Raw genomic sequence first — 16,904 nt, 5'->3', positions numbered from 1 at the left:
GAATGCCAGAGCATGACGCGCTGGTTTCCATGAAGACGTCGCCCATCTCTATGTTTGGGATGGAAAGAACAAGATGGCGGGAGGCCAGTCAAACCCCACGCTGCAGCACCCGGAGTGTCAGGAATAGCGCCGAGAAACTAGCCGAGCCGCCCATCTGTTCCTGGGTCTGTTAAAGCGTTTGCACAGTCGTAGATATCATTGGTGCAGCAGGTGCAGCAGCACCAGGGCTCCTTGGCGGGATGGGCCCTATGCACCCTAGTTCGGCCTGTGTTTTTTCGTAATGACCTAAGGTGGGGATAGGCACACTTCAGCCTTGTGGCATGACCATTGTGAAACTGACGTAGCAGGAAGGAAGTGGCGTCTCAGGAATGACGACACAGGAAGTGGCATCAGAGTAATGGACATTTAATGATTGGCTCCGTGAGGAAGCCAGTGGGCAGAGGACCAAGAGTGTGTGCGAAAACGAGCTCAGAGGCAGTGATTCGAACTGGTACTGGGGCAGGTGAATATACATGGAGACTGGCACTGAGTGATGGCACTGGCACGGTAGAATACATGGAGAATGGAATCGGGCAGTTGGCGGAGGTGAGGTGGCATGGAGGCTGGCATTGGGTGCTGGTACTGGTGGAAGTGGAGGTGGGCAGGTTGGCATTAAGTGCTGGTACTATGCCCGGGGAGGTGCATGGAGACTGGCAGTGTGTGCTGGTACAGCAGGAGGTGGGTGTATGGAGGGCGGTATTCAGTGCTGTTACTGGAGAAGGTGGGCATGCTTGGAGGATGGCACTGGATGCGGACAATGGGGCGGGCGGGCTATGGAGGCTGCCATTGGACATTTTCACTGGGGCCGGTGGAGGTGCACGGAGACTGGCATTGGGTACATACTGGTACAGGGGTGCGGAGTGCACAGAGGTTGGTACTAGAAGCTGGTACTGGGATAGATGAGGGTAAGTATAGGCTGGCATTGGATGCTGTCACCGGGGCAGGTGGGGTGCATGGAGCCTGCGATAGGGCACTGGCCTTGGCAAGTTGCGGTGCATGCGGGCTGGCACAGGATGCTGGTATTGGCACCAGTGGGGTGCAGGGAGATTGGTGCAACCTTTTGAAACAGGTGGTATGCATGAAGGCTGGCTTTCGGCACTGGGGCAGGTCAGTATGTGTGGAGGTGATCCCAGGGTGTTGGTACTGGGGCAGGTAGGGTGCTACGAGGTTGGCATATGGCATTGGTATTGGGACAGGTGGGATAAAAGGAGGCTGATACTGGTACTGGGGTATTTTGGGGTGTATTGAGGCTGTCAATGGGCGCTGGTACTGGGGAGGAAGGGTTGCATGGAGGTTGGTAGTGGGCACTGGCGCTGGAAAAGGCAGGGTGCATGGAGGTTGGCTTTGGGTGCCAGCACTGGGAGAAGTGGGGGGGAATGGAGGCTGGCATTCGATACTGGTATTGGTGTACATGGGGCGCATAGAGCCTGGTAAAATAAACCTTTTGCCATGATAATCCTTCCATTTTAACACTTATATGACACCCCAAAGTAGGTCCTAAAGGCCTACAGGGCAGGATGCATGGTATTTAAAAAGTAGGACATGGTCCAAGCGGTGAAAAACCCTCAAAGTCATTTTTGACTGTAGCAAGGCTAGCTCTCCCAAAGACTAACACTGGGTTACCTTATTACGCTTTATAAGTGATAACTTTACTTTGGGAGCAGATGGAGAAATACTTCCACTCATTTGAATTGTAAGTTAAAATCCTCTTTATTAGTAAAGTCAGATTCTAAGTTCCTATTCTGAGAATGCCACTTTTTGAAAGTTGGCATCTTTCTGCTTTAAGCAAATATCCCTTTCTGCCAGTGTCCAGGGTCACATTAATGTTAATGGTTCACCTGTGGTGTGATGTGTATTCTTTCCGTACGGGACAAAAGGGCCCTGGGTGTGGGGAAAGCTGTTCATCTCCTAAACAGGATGGGCTGGTGTAGTACTCTGCCATTCCTGAGCTTCATAGGGTAGTCTGAGGGCTGTACTCAGCCCTTCCTAACTTCCGTAGGTTCCTGCCCTTTTGCTAGCAAATGCAGCTCACACTTGGGCCTGTCTGCCCTTTGTCCCCCTCGACAGAATGGAGCCAGACCAAGGGAAAAGGGAAGAACTGATCAGAACCAGTTTAGGGCTAGACAAAGGGGATGCCCTCCACACGCAGGTTGACACTAAAAGGTGCAGCCTCAGAACCTCTCATCAGCCCACTCCTGGACCTGTTGAGGCTCAGAAGAAGGACTTCCCTTTGTCTGAATCCCAAAGGACAACTGGACCTGCTTGCCTTGAACCCAGTGAGGAAAAGTGTCCTTCTTGTCTGCATTTATTTTGTGTCAGGGATCCATTATTTTTCCATTGAGATTTCGTGTCAAACACCACTGCACGACCCTCCTGGTCGTTTTTGCTGATGTCTGATGCCTGATGAAACTCTAACCGTCACGACCACCCTGCCCTTCCAGCTCCTTGTGGTTGAGCCAATTTCGAGAAAGGGAACAAAGAATTGGTCTCACCACCCTAGGGCTGAACTCCTGCACGCACCCACCTGTTTCACAAGACTTGGTCACATCACAGTCCCAGAACTTGTTTCTTTCACATATCATTCTGTTCAAGATCTGTCTGTTCTCTCACTACATATCCTGTCTTGCAAGACCGGTCCGTAATCTTTTGCACCATCTGTTGCAGCACTGTCCTGCCTGAACAAAGGATGGCGTAACTGCATTCTGACTTGGGGGTGCCAGGCCCCCATCCGAACGGGTTTCTTAAGGTGGGAAATGTGTATTTAAGGCCTGTAAGCTGCGGAGTGATGCAGCAGCCTCCTCTGTCTTGTCTATGACGAGCTTGGGACTCTGTTCCTTAGCCCGGGCTATTTGAATAAGACTTGGTTCATCCTGCAGACGAAGGCTTCTGTCTCTCCTTTTTTCTATATAAGGAGGGTATGGAAGACTTGGGCGGTTCCCCCGCCACCGAGACCCAGTAAGTGGGTGTAAACGGTTCTTCACCAGGACCCCAGAAGTGAATCCCATGGTCACTTGGCAGACCTCCTGTTTCAGCACAGGGGCTCAACTAGCTCCCAGAGACCGTCCCTGCAACTACCCAGCTAACAAGTGCCAACTGGACGTGCCTGAACCCTGCTGATGGCCTGTGCTAGAGTGAGCCTCGATCCCCAAGATGTATCCCCAGGAGAACACTTGGCTGGTATCAGAGTGTACTCTTCCAAACTTAAAACTGCCAGAACTGGACTCCAGAGGTTCTGGGCTCTTCGCGTAGAAAAGAACCACCCCTGGTCTCCTTGTGAATGTGAGCGGACTTCACCAAAAGGCCAATGCAGATCTTGCATATGATTGCCAATGTGACTTATGGGATACAGACACCAGACTTCAGCGCCCGTAGCTCTTCGTGTTGACAACAACTGCCTTACATTCCCCCACAAGGTAAAGTATCAATTGGTGACCAGCTCTTTGTGCCGATGACAATCGCACCACCAACACGAAGTGCTGACCGAGGTTTCTTGCGTGGAATAGGACTCAGTTAGGAAGTAATCTTTCCACCGGTCACTGTATTCAACCTGCACTTCATCGCAGATGGCCTGAGCTTTTAAATTTGCCCTGATCCAGCATGATCAGATAACCCCAATTGGTGCTTTCTGCTTCTTGGTGCTGTTTTTACTTATAACTTATTCTTAACTCTGGTTGTACTTTTTGAATTTTTGTTGTTTTGGTGTCATTTTATTTACTAAACTTGTCTCTATTTTTGTAAATTGTTTGACTTTTTTTTGTAAATTGGTAAGGATTTTTCTTGTGTTGTGTTTTCACTTTAATACTGTTTGAGTGTTTCATATGTACTTTAAACATTGCCTCTAAGTTAACCCCTTCGATGCGGATGACAAAGCCAGCTCGTCATGGGCGTTACCTGCGCTGCGCGCATGACGAGCTGGCTTTGTCACGTTACCCGCGATTTTTAAATTTCAGCGCGCAGCGGGAAAACCCGCTGGCGCGCATGCGGTAAAACCGACTGCCCCTGGTTCAAGCTACCAGAGGGTTAAGCAGAGGCTTAGTTATTGACAATTGTGGTTTGCTCTGACAAGGATTGTGGTTGTTGCCCGAGTGGGGCGCTCTCTTCTCTCAACTAATAACTACAATTCTTACATCATCTAATGGTTTATGCTGACGTGGTTTTTATTATTTTTAGTTCTTAAAGGTATGTCTATATGTAAATCAAGATGCTGCATTTATTGCAATGATTGTTTAGTCTTAATGATGCTTTGGTGGCTGCAACTTCTACATTTGTTTACAAAATATCAGATACAATTGACAATCAGATACTATAAAAACCCAGGTATCGAATCATAGTCAGAGAGGGACTACGCGCTAGGGCTATCACACCCGAGGTTATGTCGGTTTACAGCCCCAGTTTGAGGTGACGCTGTGGACAGCGAGAAGTGGCCGTAGGCCAACCGCTGTTTATTCCAAAGCCCCAAGAAACTGTGACAGAGAATAGCTGTGTTGTTATTAAATAACAAAACAGGTATGCTGTGCAAAGCAATTTAAGAAACTCAACTATAGGCTTGCTATTTACGAATGCTGCTAAATTTTAGCAGGGGCTTAGAAATTGCTTGAAGTTGTTTGGATTCCAAGAACTCAATAACAATGCTAGAAATGTTATTGCTGTTTTCGCTGACTCTGATTAGGTCCCCTGGAATTATGTGGAATGGGAAGGCCAAAATATGCACCAGGGTTAAGTAAATTATGCGGCAAGAAAAGGCAAATTATGCAGCATAATGCACCACATGTTGTGGTAGTATTGCTTCATTATGCTCTAATTTTTTCACTTGTCAACACTGTTCGGGCATTGGTTGTATCTCATTAGTACTAGTTTAACACCCAAATATAGCAATAGGCAATCGAAAGGTGACCAGTCAACATTTGCAAATGGCCTTCCACTGCATGGTATCGTGTGTTGCTTGTTTTTTGGTAACTTTTGAACTGTTTGAGCTAGAAACTCTGGGGCATATTAGCAAGAACCTCGTTAAAATTATCGCTGTTTTAGCGGCAGGAAACTGCCACTAAAACGGTGATAATGGGCTTGATAATATGCGTTATAGAATTCCAATAGAAGCCCAGGTTAGATGTGCAGGACATCTAACCTGGGCTTCTATTGGAATTCTATAACGCATATTAGCAAGCCGATTATCGCTGTACTGGAGACAGTTTCCTGCCGCTAAAACTGCGATAATTTTAACGACGTTCTTGCTAATATGCCCCTCTTTTTTTTGGTTAAAATCTGCAGACTATGCAGAGAACTCAAGTGGCTCCCAGTGGAAATGAGGGCTAGTTTCAGAACAGCCTGTCTCACTCACAAAGCCTTGCACACGGGCAAACCTGAATATTTGGCGGCTAAACTCAAAAAAGCCGGTCAGGCCAGAAACCTCAGAAGCTTGAACTCTCTTCTACTCATCCGGCTGAAAACTCGAAAACAAAATACTGCGGCTCGATCTTTCGCCGGGAGTGCGCCCAAAATCTGGAGCTCCATTCCCCTCCACATCAGAACTATCCCCTCCTTTGTAAAATTCAAGAGTCAACTCAAAATCTTGTTCCTCGACCGCTCCCTAGGGAACCGATAGGAGCAGTCGGAGGCCGGAAACAGGCCCTATGTCAGCAAGACCTCGAAGCAGAACTCTCCGCCGCTGACGTCCCTATTATTGTTTTATGTGATTATCTGCATTGTATCTTATGTAAAGCGCTCTGATACCCCCGGGTCAGGCCAGAGCGATATAAAACTTCCTAAATAAATAAAAAATAAATATTGTAGCAAATGCGGCAAATCTATCATTATTCTGCAGCCGCACAGTGGCATAATTCCAGTGGCTCTGACTATGATATGCTTTGTTGCATTTATCTTTGTATTATGTATGGTTATCATACATATTTTATGCACTAGGCTAGGATTTCCAAATAAACATTTCAAAATACATATCCCGTTTCTTAGTGGTGGTATGCGTGTGTTATTCATTCATGAAAGAGGGTTTGGAGTTCCACTGTGGGCCTGAACTCATTTTTTAGGACTGATTCTTACCAGAAAACACTTCCTGCACAGTACTGCTCAGTGGGTTCTGTATGGGTTGCAGTCCAATTGGCGTTCTAATTCGTATTTTTGCATTGACCAGGTCCTGGCACCGGGGATTAAAAATCCAAGCACTGTGGCTCTTGGGGTGCAGGCCTCATATCGTATCAAGAGCAGACAAATAAATACCTGACGGTAAATCCATAGGACAGTCAATAGACAGTACAAGCAAAAACACAGGCTAGAGAGGATACTGCGGGCAAAAACACAGGCTAGAGAGGATACTGCAGGCAATAACACAGGCTAGAGAGGATATTGCGGGCAAAAACACAGGCTAGAGAGGATACTGCGGGCAAACACACAGGCTAGAGAGGATACTACGGGCAAAAACACAGGCTAGAAAGGATACTGCAGGCAATAACACAGGCTAGAGAGGATATTGCGGGCAAAAACACAGGCTAGAGAGGATACTGCGGGCAAACACACAGGCTAGAGAGGATACTACGGGCAAAAACACAGGCTAGAGAGGATACTGCGGGCAAAAACACAGGCTAGAGAGGATACTGCGGGCAAAAACACAGGCTAGAGAGGATACTGCGGGCAAACACACAGGCTAGAGAGGATACTACGGGCAAAAACACAGGCTAGAGAGGATACTGCGGGCAAAAACACAGGCTAGAGAGGATACTGCGGGCAAAAACACAGGCTAGAGAGGATACTGCAGGCAAAAACACAGGCTAGAGAGGATACTGCGGGCAATAACACAGGCTAGAGAGGATACTGCGGGCAAAAACCCAGGCTAGAGAGGATACTGCGGTCTAAAACACAGGCTAGAGAGGATACTACGGGCAAAAACACAGGCTAGAGAGGATACTGCGGGCAAACACACAGGCCAGAGAGGATACTACGGGCAAAAACACAGGCTAGAGAGGATACTATGGGCAAAAACACAAGCTAGGGAGGATACTGCGGGCAAAAACACAGGCTAGAGAGGATACTACGGGCAAAAACACAAGCTAGGGAGGATACTGCGGGCAAAAACACAAGCTAGGGAGGATACTACGGGCAAAAACACAGGCTAGAGAGGATACTGCAGGCAAAAACACAGGCTAGAGAGGATACTACGGGCAAAAACACAGGCTAGAGAGGATACTGCGGGCAAACACACAGGCTAGAGAGGATACTACGGGCAAAAACACAGGCTAGAGAGGATACTACGGGCAAAAACACAAGCTAGGGAGGATACTGCGGGCAAAAACACAGGCTAGAGAGGATACTACGGGCAAAAACACAAGCTAGAGAGGATACTACGATCAAAAACACAGGCTAGAGAGGATACTACGATCAAAAACACGGGCTAGAGAGGATACTGCGGGCAATAACACAGGCTAGAGAGGATACTGCGGGCAAAAACACAGGCTAGAGAGGATACTGCGGGCAATAACACAGGCTAGAGAGGATACTGCGGGCAAAAACACAGGCTAGTCAAAAAGTTGAAACACAAGGCAGGAGAAACTCATCACTGCTTAAGAGTAAAAGTCTAAATACAGGACTGCTAAACTCTAGTGTAAGATGCAAGACAAAAACACGGAGCATACAAAACATGTGAACAGTAGTAAGTAGAAGCGCAACATCATAGAACGACGAAATCAGCGACCAATCAAAACACAGGACAAGTAAAACACGGTCGGTCAACACACAGGATAGTCAGAACACAATACAACCAAAAAACTGGTCCATGAAAAAAAAAACAGGTCAGTCAAAACACAGGGCATTATATTTGGAACCCCATTTCACTCACAAAGCACTGGTAACCATGAAATTCCAATCTAAAACTTGAATTATGATCAGTAGAACCAAAAACCAGCATGACTGAGGGCACCCATTGGACCTGCTCCTTGGCACAGGGACAGATCAGCTGCTGCTAGGCGCGTTGCATGGGTAAGTGGAGAAGTGTGGCTCAGGGGTTAGAGGCGGCAGACCCGGAGTGGAGAAGTGTGGCTCAGGGGTTAGAGGCGGCAGACCCGGAGTGGAGAAGTGTGGCTCAGGGGTTAGAGGTGGCAGACCCGGAGTGGAGAAGTGTGGCTCAGTGGTTAGAGGCGGCAGACCCGGAGTGGAGAAGTGTGGCTCAGGGGTTAGAGGCGGCAGACCCGGAATCTGAGATCGGCCCTGGACCAGGGTTCAATTCCCCGCCTCGGCGGGTCTTGGGCTCAAAACTTCCACGGACTCGATAATTCTCGCTCCGGTGCCTTCTCGACTCACGGGTTCACACTCTGCGACTCTGGGCAATAGCTTGCTTAATCTCCACAACGGCCCCTCGCGGCGGGATGCCTGGCTTTCACCTTGTGGATACCCTACTGGGGTTATCTCACAGGGGAATACCAGGACGGGTTCCCTAAGCAAGCGCCGGGAAACCCACTACGGGTAGCTGTGCGCTATATAAGCTCAAATACAAATACAAATACAAGTGATGGTGGCGGCTCTCTGGCAGTGGCAGCATTGCTGTGCCAGCCCCTGGTCTGCAGCTCGATTGCAGTTAGTTATGCAGCTGTGTTGCAGCCAGGGGCGTTGCTTTCTTTGGTGCAGCAGGTGCAGTGGCACTGGGGCCAAGAGGCAATTCTTTCGCTGGAATGCAATAGCGCACTGCAGTCTCAGTACAGGCGCTGGATTACAGCGCGAGTCCAACAGCTCCACTGCAGTGTCAGTACGGCTGCAGAACTCGGTTTCAGTTTGCTTGTTGGTTTTCTTTTTTTTTTCCACTTTTTTTTATTAACATATAAAATTGCATATCAGAAAAAGTACAAACAGTATGTTCTGCAGCTGAAATGCAGTGACGCGCTGCAGACCCAGTACTGTGCAGGATTGCAGTGCAAGTTAAACAGCTGGACTGCAGTGTTCGTACTGCTGCTGAACGTCGGTTTCAGTTTACTTGTTCTGCAGCTGGAATGCAGTGTAATTTCTGAATGTGAATGCAGTGTCGGTGTTGTGCTGGGCGTGCAGTCACATCACAGCTTCTGTATTGCAGTGTCAGCACTGTAGCTGGGTTAGAGTGTCAGCTCCACAGCTGGGCCACTCAGTTCTGTGGATGAATTAAAGTGTTAGGTCAGCAGCAGAATTGCAGCCACCACACTGCTGCTGAATTCCAGTATTGCCACTGCTCCTGGTTTGCAGTGTCAGAAAAGCAGGTGGATTGCACTACCAGAGCTGCTGCTGAATTGCTGTGCAAATTCTGCTGCAAAATTGCAGTGCAAATTCTGCTGTTAGACGACAGCGTCAGTTATGCAAGTGAATTGACGACACAGAACTGCTGCTGAGTTGTACTGTCGGTTTTGCAGCTGGATTGCACTTCGAGTATTGCTGCTGTGATGCAGTGTCAGCTCTGTAGCTAGATTCCCACCATAGCACTGCTGCTGCAGTGCAGTCAGTTCTGCACCTGGATTGCAGTGCGACTATTGCTGCTGTGGTGCAGTATCAGCTCTGCAGCTGGATTGCCACCAGAGCATTGTTGCTGTGATTCAGCGTTAGTTCTGCAGCTGGATTGCCATCAGAGCACTGCTGGTGTGGGGCAGTGTCAGTTCTGCATCTGGATTGCCACCAGAGCACTGCTGGTGTGGGGCAGTGTCAGTTCTGCATCTGGATTGCCATCAGAGCACTGCTGGTGTGGGGCAGTGTCAGTTCTGCATCTGGATTGCCATCAGAGCACTGCTGGTGTGGGGCAGTGTCAGTTCTGCATCTGGATTGCCACCAGAGCATTGCTGCTGTGACGCAGCAACAGCTCTGCAGCTGAATTACACTGCGAGTATTGCTGCTGTGGTGCTGTGTTAGTTCTGCAGCTGGATTGCCACCAGAGCACTGCTGCTGTGATGCAGTGTCAGTTCTGCAGCTGGATTGCACTGTGAGTATTGTTGCTGTGGTGAAGTGTCAGTTCTACAGCTGGATTGCCACCAGAGCGATGCCTACTACTGTGGTTCAGTGTCAGTTCTGCAGCTGGATTGCCACCAGAGCAATGCCTACTACTGTGGTTCAGTGTCAGTTCTGCAGCTGGATTGCCACCAGAGCATTGCTGCTGTGATGCAGTGTCCGCCCTGCAGCTGAGTTGCCCCCAGAGCATTGCTGATGTGGTGCAGTGTCAGTTCTGCAGCTGGAGTGTACTGCGAGTATTGCTGATGTGGTGCATTGTCCAGTATGCAGCTGGATTGCCAACAGAGCATTACTGCTGTGGTACAGTGTCAGTTCTGCAGCTGGATTGCACTGCGAGTATTGCTGCTGTGGTGCAGTGTCAGTTCTGCAGCTGGATTGCAAACAGAGCATTGCTGCTGTGGTGCTGGTGCAGTGTCAGTTCTGCAGCTGGATTGCACTACTAGTGTTGCCGCTGTGGTGCAGTCAGTTCTGCAGCTTGATTGCCACCAGAGCATTGCTGGTGTGGTGCAGTGTCAGTTCTGGAGCTGGATTGTACTGCCAGTATTGCTGATGTGGTGCAGTGTCAGGTCTGCAGCTGGATTGCCACCGGAGCACTGCTGCTGTGGTTCAGTGTCGGTTCTGCAGCTAGATTGCCACCAGAGCATTGCTGCTGTGACGCAGCAACAGCTCTGCAGCTGAATTACACTGCGAGTATTGCTGCTGTGGTGCTGTGTTAGTTCTGCAGCTGGATTGCCACCAGAGCACTGCTGCTGTGATGCAGTGTCAGTTCTGCAGCTGGATTGCACTGTGAGTATTGTTGCTGTGGTGAAGTGTCAGTTCTACAGCTGGATTGCCACCAGAGCGATGCCTACTACTGTGGTTCAGTGTCAGTTCTGCAGCTGGATTGCCACCAGAGCAATGCCTACTACTGTGGTTCAGTGTCAGTTCTGCAGCTGGATTGCCACCAGAGCATTGCTGCTGTGATGCAGTGTCCGCCCTGCAGCTGAGTTGCCCCCAGAGCATTGCTGATGTGGTGCAGTGTCAGTTCTGCAGCTGGAGTGTACTGCGAGTATTGCTGATGTGGTGCATTGTCCGGTCTGCAGCTGGATTACCAACAGAGCATTACTGCTGTGGTACAGTGTCAGTTCTGCAGCTGGATTGCACTGCGAGTATTGCTGCTGTGGTGCAGTGTCAGTTCTGCAGCTGGATTGCAAACAGAGCATTGCTGCTGTGGTGCTGGTGCAGTGCCAGTTCTGCAGCTGGATTGCACTGCTAGTGTTGCCGCTGTGGTGCAGTCAGTTCTGCAGCTTGATTGCCACCAGAGCATTGCTGGTGTGGTGCAGTGTCAGTTCTGGAGCTGGATTGTACTGCCAGTATTGCTGATGTGGTGCAGTGTCAGGTCTGCAGCTGGATTGCCACCGGAGCACTGCTGCTGTGGTTCAGTGTCGGTTCTGCAGCTTGATTGCCACCAGAGCATTGCTGGTGTGGTGCAGTGTCAGTTCTGGAGCTGGATTGTACTGCCAGTATTGCTGATGTGGTGCAGTGTCAGGTCTGCAGCTGGATTGCCACCGGAGCACTGCTGCTGTGGTTCAGTGTCGGTTCTGCAGCTGGATTGCCACCGGAGCACTGCTGCTGTGGTTCAGTGTCGGTTCTGCAGCTAGATTGCTACCAGAGCATTGCTGCTGTGGTAGTTCTGCAGCTAGATTGCACTGCTAGTGTTGCTGCTGTGGTGCAGTCAGTTCTGCAGCTGGATTGCCACCAGAGCATTGCTGCTGTGATGCAGTCTCAGTTCTACAGCTGGATTGCCACCAGAGCAATGCCTACTGCTGCTGTTCAGTGTCAGTTCTGCAGCTGGATTGCCACCAAAGCATTGCTGATGTGATGCAATGTCAGTTCTGCAGCTGGATTGCCACCAGAGCATTGCTGGTGTGGTGCAGTGTCAGTTCTGCATCTGGATTGTACTGTAAGTATTGCTGCTGTGGGGCAGTGGGGCAGTATCAGCTCTGCAGCTGGATTGCCACCAAAGCAGTGCTGATGTGATGCAGTGTCAGTTCTGCAGCTGGATTCCCATCAGAGCAGTGTTGATGTGGCGCAGCATCAGTTCTACAGCTGGATTGCAGTGCTTGTATTGCTGCTTTGGTGCAGTGTCAGCTCTGCAGCTGGATTGCCACAGAGCAGAGTTGGACTGTAAACTACAGGCATGAATTAGGTGACTGAACTGTAGAATACAGCCATAATATGGGTGCATTGGGCTACAAACACCCTGGGGTCCAGGCGCCATTGCACCTGCCGAACTATTGACAGTTGCACCCCTGGATCTAGGGTGCTCCTGTAATATTCTTTTATGTTGAATGTGTTCTTCGCTCTTTGAACTGGGAGAGCACTCAATAGCACACCATAGGTTCCTTGCTTATTTTACATATTTACTTCAGTCACATTTGTAGCAAATATATTCACAAGTTCGCACCATAGGGAGGTGAAGTAATTGGACCAGAGTCGAACAATTTTGGGGGGTGAAACCCGAGATGGGATTCCAGTGCATGATAATGCTGTAACATGAAAAGGAAATACAAACGTCTATCCCTCAGCCTTCAAGCCTGATCCCCCGCCCCCGTCTCTCCCTCAACCTTCAAGCCTGATCCCGCCCCCAGTCCAATGCACGGTTCTAGAACACATCCACACAAACTCCTCACTGCGCAAACTGATAACTAGACTCTACGCTTTGGCGCTCGCTGCATCCCCAGCCGATAACGAGCGGTCACGGCTGGCCTGGGTGTCTGATCTCGGTAAAGTCTGGACAATGGACATACTGCTGCAACCAGTCCCAGAGACTGACCCCGAATTGCCGTTTGCGCCTCATACACCTAAAATATCTCCACAGACGCTACCGTACGCCCACTATGCTTCATGAAAACATGAAACATGAACATTTTATTGTTCAGTTACTAAAAACTTACAATTAAAACAACATTATACAATTCTTCTTACATTTCACACATTATTAAGACCACATAATTAAAAGAAACTTTTCATCAATGTATAAAAACCAAATATAAATAAAACCATCCTCATTGTCCACGGTTAAGCAATTTCTTCTCCACTATTTCTATAAACTTCAAAAGTCTACCCGTAAATAGCAAGCTTTCTCCTTGTAAACTGGCTATGACTGCTTGTCGGCATGTTCGTATAATTTGACTATTAAAGTCCGACCTTAACAGCCTCCTACGTTCTTCTATTAGTGCAGGGCAGCTACAGATGATATGACAAATGTCTTCCCTCTTGTAATACCAGAGGCGGCACACCCTCTCACTACTCATCAATTTTCATGTAGGAGCGTCTCCAAGAAATTGGCTACTTCCAAATCGGAGATTCATCAGCTTCAGCTTTGCTTCATAAAATGGGATTGTGTGCAGACTCCAACAGCTTGCGATGCGCGGCTCCCGACACCCCATTCATGCGCCTAGCCTGGACGTGCCCCAAGGTTGTGGCTTTCTGGCATGACGTATCAGGAGTGCAACACCCATTGGGCTCCCGGGGCTTCAGCCCCCCCCCCCCCCCGTTGTGTGTGTCAGCCCGGGCTGACACAGCTTTGCGGGCTGGCGAGTGTCTAATTGCAGCAGCACCCGAGTACTTAACAGATCTTTAAAAGACCATTTACTTGTAAATGGGGCTTTTGTTGTGTGTTCACCCCTTCTTACATCCACTCTGTCTATGGTTGGAAGAATTAGCTCCCCCCGAAATATTTTCCAGCCCCCACCCCCGAAATTTGGCTCTAGTTGCCCGCCTGTGACGTATGCCGCATCATCGGCGACATCACCTCGATCACCCTATCTCCAGACCCTGTGGTCTGCCTAGTAGGCCATGTCAAAGACCTACCAGATGCCAACAGTTGTTGATTGCCATGCTGTTAATACTTGCTCGGTGCCGGGTGACGATCCATTGGGGTCGGAAACCGGGGCCAAGACCCCAGGCATGGTTGGCGGACGCTGCACATTGTCAAACTCAGTTGATGGAATACTGGAACCTTATACCCCCAACCAGTAGACCACATGATATATGGGTCTCCCCTGATAACGTATCTACAGAGACCGCACAGTAGGCCTCCCACCCCAGACCATGCCCAGGTGAACCTAAATGTGCCCCCAAGGAATACGGTTCGAATACAGAACGCAGACCCGTATGCAGATATGACGCAGTGAGGCTATATGCACTAGGTTTGGTCTGTCTGGGTATCCGCATGTTGTACAATATAGCCTCCCAGGAGTTCATGCTGTGCCAATGTTGCCATTTCAATCCGATGCCATCATGTACTACTGTGTCTTCTAAATGCATAACGTGTAATGTGTGATTTTCCAGAACAAAGTAAAATTAATTAAAAAAATAATACATTTATCAAAAACCTGCAATCCTGACGATCCTCCAAAGAAAGCAGCAAAATGTGCCATATTCTTTGATGAAAAAGTGAAATCATTGGTGGATCAGGTCATTGATCCTACCCCTCTAGAGGAGCGCAAATCTTTAGTCACTTGGCAGCACTTTGACGTCATCTCTGAAGATGCCTGCCTCAAATGCATTCTCGAAACAAAACCCTCTAACCATTCTTGCGACCCCATCCCGAGTGACATCGCCACCGACTTCTACACCCACACTCTTTCCTATTGGAGCAGTCTGATTAACATTTCCTCAGCCAAGGCTCTCTTCCTGTTGCCCTTAAAACAGGGCAGGGTACCCCACTTCCAAAAAAACCTCCGCTGATGCCAACAACCTCAACATCTTCCACCCCTTCACCAACCTCCCCTTTCTTGCAAAAATCACAGAAAAATGTGCAGCGAAACAACTTTCCCTACATATTAAGGATAATAACCTTCTCGACGAATTCCAATCTGGTTTCATGCAAGACTGCAGCACTTTTTCCAATTAAAATAAAGCAACTAAAAAGATATATATATATATATATATATATATATATATATATATATATATATATATATATATATTAACAACTCACCTAAACTGGACTTCAAACCAATGCAAACGGCTACAAGTCCAATTTCCGAGGGACCCTCTTCCTTAGGGTGAATGTTCAGAGGGTATAAAAAGTCTCCTGGCGCATTCCCCAAACTTTGCCTCACGCGTCGGAGGGTCGTCAATTGATATGTTAGCTTCAGTTCAGATTCACAAAGACGCCTTTTACGTCTGCGGTAGGGGTCGGATTCTGGGTTTCAGGCACTCTCGAAGCATTCTAAAGGTGCTCCTGCGACACGTCAACCGTGGCACGTGTTAGGAGCGCTGACAGCATCTGTGACTACGGAACCGGAAGTGCACAGATGTGCATTTGTGGGCATCCAACACACCTTACCCGGCAGAGCCACACTCGGGGTCTACCCACAACCCCCCCCCCCCCCCCCTATCAGCAGCGTTGATCACAATGAAATGTCACCATATTGAGTAAATCTTCATTGCCAGACTAAATTCCAGCCAATCCAGAGTGTGTGGGCGAAGAACATAAGTTTGTCCTCATAAATAACCGCAGCTGCCCACCCAGGGTCACCTTGGGAGTTCAATATGTTTAGAACACTATCCAAAGAGCAAGGTTGCTGGGTTGGTGACAACAGGAGTCACGAAGTGCATGGTGACCTTGTAAGGATGACAGGCTCTGTAGGCCCTGCCAGATCTGTATTTGTGACGCCACATGACCTCAAATGTCAGCGATCAGTGTTTAACTCACAGAGACACTCTGTCAGCTTCACTTCAGAAACTAACATCATTGAGGGTCGGCCACCACAATAACAACTTAAAAGTTAATTAGATTTTTTTTTAAACTGCCAATCAAGGCTAGAGCAATCGCTATTGTGAGCAAGTTACAGGTTCTCTCCCTGCAGATCGACGGCTCGTGATGCCCAGAATGCCACCGGCTTCCATCTCATCACCCCCGGGTCTCCCTCGTGACGCCCAATCCTTCTGCTTCCCTCTCCAAAAAGCGAATCTCCAAGTCGGGAAACAGCATCTAAAGCCCTGAAGCGCCTTGAAAGCAGAATCGTAACTTCAAGGCGCCCCCTCGTGTTGGTTCAATCAGTGTGCAATGCCACTCGTCTCAGCCAGCAGGCAACTTAAGGAGGGTTCGAGATGTCAGCGGATGGTCTTAAAATCTGGCACGCGCAGCTTCCTTCAAACTTTTGGTGTGAATTTCCCAAGTTTTCCTTACCTCGAGGCCGGAAGTCCACGGGTGAAGTCCCCAGAGGTGTGCACGAGGGCCCTGCTGTGCACGCGGTGCCCCTACCCGTGCAGAGGTGTGCACGCGGTGCCCCCTCGTGCAGACTGCAGAGGTGTGCCCGTGCTCTGCTGCGGGTCTCTGCTGGTTGTTTTGGGTCCAGTGCAGCGCGGTCTGGAGCGCAGTAGCAGGCGGGGGTGCGAGGAGGCAGCGTGCACACATATTTCAAATGTTCCTGTGGTTATAAATACAGCCGGGCCCGCTGGGCCGCGACACGCCGGCTCGGCTTTCCAGGGCTTTCTTTCTGGCCTCTGCGCGTTAACACTGTCACCGCTGAGGGGGGAAGAAGGAAGGAGAGCGCGTGCCTGCCCACAGTGGCACGGGGGAGGCCGGAGGGGGCTGGCAGAGTCACCAGGCCGAGTCCCACATACCCAGCCGCACACGTACATCCCCTTAATGTCATCTGTGCCCTCTGCCAACCCTGGCATCCGCCACACTCGTGCCAGTCACCTCTGTCCTTTCTGTGCCCTCTGCCAACCTTAACACCCCCTCCACTCGCTTGCAGCGTGGGTGCCAGTCACCTCTGTTATTTCTGGTCCTTTCAAGTTTTCAAGTTTAAATACTTTATTCGACAACATTGTCATAAAAGCATATTTCCCTAAGCTAAGCAGAATAAATACTACGCTAGAATTTTAAGAACAGAATAAAATAC

General features: G+C 49.2%; 1 protein-coding gene across 2 annotated transcripts in view; it reads right to left on the bottom strand.

Moving 5' to 3' along the window:
* The window catches only part of FBXO40 (F-box protein 40), an 85,408-nt gene extending 68,929 nt beyond the window's left edge, over window positions 1-16,479 (bottom strand). The window contains exon 1 of one of the 2 annotated variants that reach the window (XM_086935615.1): window positions 16,187-16,479. The gene's annotated coding sequence lies outside the window, so the exon portion shown is untranslated. Of the gene's footprint in view, window positions 1-14,989; window positions 15,227-16,186 lie in introns of those variants that run through there. The other variant, XM_086935616.1, reaches the window with a different exon arrangement.
* Between the last annotated feature and the right edge of the window lie 425 nt (window positions 16,480-16,904).

The sequence above is a fragment of the Lissotriton vulgaris genome, chromosome 8 (genome assembly GCF_964263255.1).
Source record: "Lissotriton vulgaris chromosome 8, aLisVul1.2, whole genome shotgun sequence".
NCBI classification, from domain to species: domain Eukaryota; kingdom Metazoa; phylum Chordata; class Amphibia; order Caudata; family Salamandridae; genus Lissotriton; species Lissotriton vulgaris.
Note: the sequence above shows the minus strand (reverse complement) of the source record. Positions and strands in the feature narration are given on the sequence as shown.